The sequence below is a fragment of the Centruroides sculpturatus genome, unplaced genomic scaffold (assembly GCF_000671375.1).
Source record: "Centruroides sculpturatus isolate CEXI.00-Female unplaced genomic scaffold, Cexi_2.0 scaffold609, whole genome shotgun sequence".
Taxonomy (NCBI): Eukaryota; Metazoa; Arthropoda; class Arachnida; order Scorpiones; family Buthidae; genus Centruroides; species Centruroides sculpturatus.
In genome coordinates this window covers 151,926-155,764 of record NW_019384804.1, presented here as the reverse complement: position 1 = coordinate 155,764, position 3,839 = coordinate 151,926, and the positions used below count along the sequence as shown (strand labels likewise).

General features: G+C 29.2%; 1 long non-coding RNA gene across 1 annotated transcript; it reads left to right on the top strand.

Moving 5' to 3' along the window:
* The first annotated feature begins 2,432 nt into the window (after positions 1 to 2,432).
* On the top strand, positions 2,433 to 3,259 carry LOC111629622. Its single transcript, XR_002757369.1, has 3 exons — positions 2,433 to 2,483; positions 2,902 to 3,005; positions 3,092 to 3,259. It is a non-coding gene; the product is annotated as an uncharacterized LOC111629622 (long non-coding RNA).
* The last annotated feature ends 580 nt before the right edge of the window (positions 3,260 to 3,839 follow it).

Here is a 3,839-nt window from a genome sequence, read left to right as displayed (position 1 = left end):
ATCAACAAAAAATAGTTAATTTACAAACTCAACATATTAGTAAACCAAATATCGCATAAACCGACAATAATTTCACATAATTCAATAAACATCATTACATAATACATTCATAAAATTTAACAAAACATCAACTCAACAATCAAAATTTAAAAATTAAAATATCCATATACAACACCGATTAGTAATAAATTCAAACATATTGTTAACTTTTAAAGAACATTAATAAGTGTAAATCTAAAACAAAACATAAGAACTGTATAATAACCAAAAAGGCAAGCTGCCAAAAAGGCAAAACAATAAACTATATACAATAAAACTCTACATTAACAATCAATCATCACAAATTTCTACAGTTCCATTCACATTTCTCCATATATTTTCTGTTCCATCATAACACTTATCAAATTCACTGTCAGTCATACTTTTTATATCACTCCTTATTTTATAACTAGCTTCTTCTTTAATCTTTTTTACAATCAATGTTGCATTCCAGTATCGCCTCTCGAAAAACAGAACACACCTCGCCTTCCATAAAATCCTCTTCACCAAGCCAACCATCCAGGTAAGCATATATCTATTCCTGTTCCTTAGTTGAAAATCTAGAAAGTATTTTATATTAGTCCAATTAATTCTACATTTCCATAGTTTATTAAACCAATTCCACACTTGCTGTGACACAATACATTCGAAGAAGAGATGTTCACTTGTCTCTCTTAACCCACATCTTGAGCACCGGTCTTCACGGACGCGGTGGTACGTGTGTAAATAATCTTTAGTCATAACTATATTCATAAGGATTCTCCAGGTAATTTCCGACCATTCGGGAGGAAGATCAATAACTTGTTTCCATACCAACTCCCAATTATATGGGGAATTAATCATACTATTACTTATATGTTGACTATGGATATTATTATAAATATACACCGGTCTTATTTTTATTTTATTTTCAATTAAACTCTCATTATTATTTACAAAATTTTTTATGATTTCCCTCCATTTTCTATACTTTTTGTTATTACTTATAATAAAAGGGAATCTATCCTCCTCCCGATCAATCTTTTTAACAATTGGTCCCAACAAATATCTCGTCACATAAAACAATGGGTGGTTTTTTATTATATATAGCATTAACCATATGTGCTAATTTAAGTGAGTACTCTAATTCTTTTATGTCCCAGACTCCCCATCCTCCATTATTTCTACTATTCCTCATCATTTTCCTACGTAATGTTTCAAAACTGTTCATTCAAATGTATTGATAAATAAGTCTTTCAATCTTTTTTATATCACTATTATCTAAATCAGTTACATACAATATATAATTTATACTTGCTATTACAACTTTATTTATTACCACGACGCACTCTGGGAGATATAGCCAATTACTTTTCCATCCTTCAATAATTTTATTGATCTTATTAATAATCTCCTCCAAATTTTTATTTTTACTTTCACGACCTATCCACACACCGAGTACTTTCATCGTGTCCACTTTCGTAATTGAAACATCACTATCTATATTCCCGACCAACTCTAACAATTTACTTTTACTCTCATTGATGCGCATGCCAGTTAAATTACAAAATTCATTTAATCTTAAACATAATCTATTTAAACTTACATTATTAGTTATCAAAAAATTAACATCATTGGCATGCGCAACAAACTTTATATTAGTATTCATCGCGGGAATATATACCGGATCAATAAATTTATCATTTAACACATATTTTAACAAAACATCAATATAGATAGTGAACAACAGCATAGAGCAGGGGCACCCCTGATGGACCCCTGCCCTACATTTAATATCACTTGAAATCTCATTATTCAAATAAATAAATGTACTTGGTGCTCTATATAAACATTTAATTAATTTAATTTCTGATTCATTTAATCCATATTTATCTAACATCTCCCAGAGCACGTCGCAGTTTACAGTGTCAAAAGCCTTGCAAACATCAATTGCAAGGATGGAGAGCTGGGATTGTCGTTCTTTATATATATCATTTAACAATTTCAAAAACATAATATTATCTTGTATACATCTTTTCTTAATTCCGGCACTTTGAGTACTCACTATCTTATTTTCAAAAATCCCCTCAAGTCTCCTAGCTACAATACTACTAAAAATCTTATAAAGAGTGATTGGACGAAAATCCCCCACTCCCTTATTATTATTATTCCCCTTGTTTAATAAAACCATTTTGCCGTAACTAAAATCATCACCAAAAAGGCTAAAGTTAAAAAGCTTATAAAAATAATCAATAAAAAATTCGCTAAAAAACTTATAAAATTCAGCCGGTATATCGTCATAACCTGGAGCCTTTCTACTATGGAGCCCTTGAATAGCTTCCCTTATCTCATCTTTTGAAATTTCACAACTTATTATATTTTCATCTTTATCCTTTACAGGTTCAATACAAGAAGAAATCCTATTCCAATAACTAAAATCAGAATCGGGATCATCAAATAATTTGGTATAAAATTTCACAAACTCTTCTATAATTTCTACATTATTTGTTAACATATTATTATTTTCACCAATAAGTCTATTAATTTCTAATTTTTCTTTACATCCTTTTCCTCTTTCAAAGATGTATTTTTCAATTTCTCTTTTTATTCCATATTTCCTCATTTTATATCTACTATAACTATCTCTATTTCTATACTCTATTTCTTCACTTATCTCTTGTTCTAATTTTTCTACTCCTACCACATTATTTCTCATAATCTGTTCTGATAATTCTCTTTGTAACCTTTTTAATTTATTAAAGTTTTCTTTTTTAATTTTATACCATGTCATATAAATTTGTTCTCTTATTTCCTCTTTTATTTGTACCCATACATCCCATGTTAATATATTTTTATTTCTATTAACTATTTCTATAATTTCAGATTGGAAAGTTTTATCATCCAAAATCTCTTTTGTTACTTTTATTCTTCTTTTAATTTCAACATTTTCCTCAATTTGAATTGTTAGTTTAACCAACTTATGATCTGTAAGTTTCCTCATATTATCTATTAAATAATCTACTTGTATATCTTTAATATTATTTAGATTATCTGTTATATAAATTCTGTCTAGGCGCTCCTTAATCCCTTGACCTGACCACGTAAATCCAGGATATTGTGGATAACTATGACGATAAGTATCAATAAAATTAAATTCATCAATAATTTTACTTAAAATTTTTCTAGAACCGTCCGGATGTAATGTCCGGTTTTTATCTAAAACTTGTAAAACATTATTAAAATCACCAGCTAAAATAATATACTTAACTCCTATTAAAAATTTACTTAAATGGTTAAAAATATCTTTACGTTCGGAGACTTGAGGAAGCGCATATACATTTACCACACTTATTATCTTATTTCTTACCTGGAGATCCACAGTTAGTATCCTCCCACCGCTATCCATCTTAAAGTCACATACATGTACAGTAGAACCTCGATTATCCGGACTAATTGGGGATGAAGGTAGTCCGGATAAGGAAAAATCCGGATAATCGAAACAGATACTTTAATTTGTCTTTTAATGATAATACAACACGTTTTCTTTTCGATGACATATCGGTAATATTAAAAATAAATACTGTATTTAAATCGTGATCAAATTGTCAAGAAACAAACGTTCGTATTGAATTTGGACTACTACTGACCAATGCTAACAGACTACTTATTGTTTAAAAGGCCCTCTGATGGCGCAAGAAGACGGATTTTATAAAATAAAAAGCAGTTGAAACTGCATTTTTATGAATAAAAATTTGACAAACTATTTATCGTTTTATGACGAGTAAAATTTTTTCGTCGCGTTCGCGGCTTTTAAGTAATGC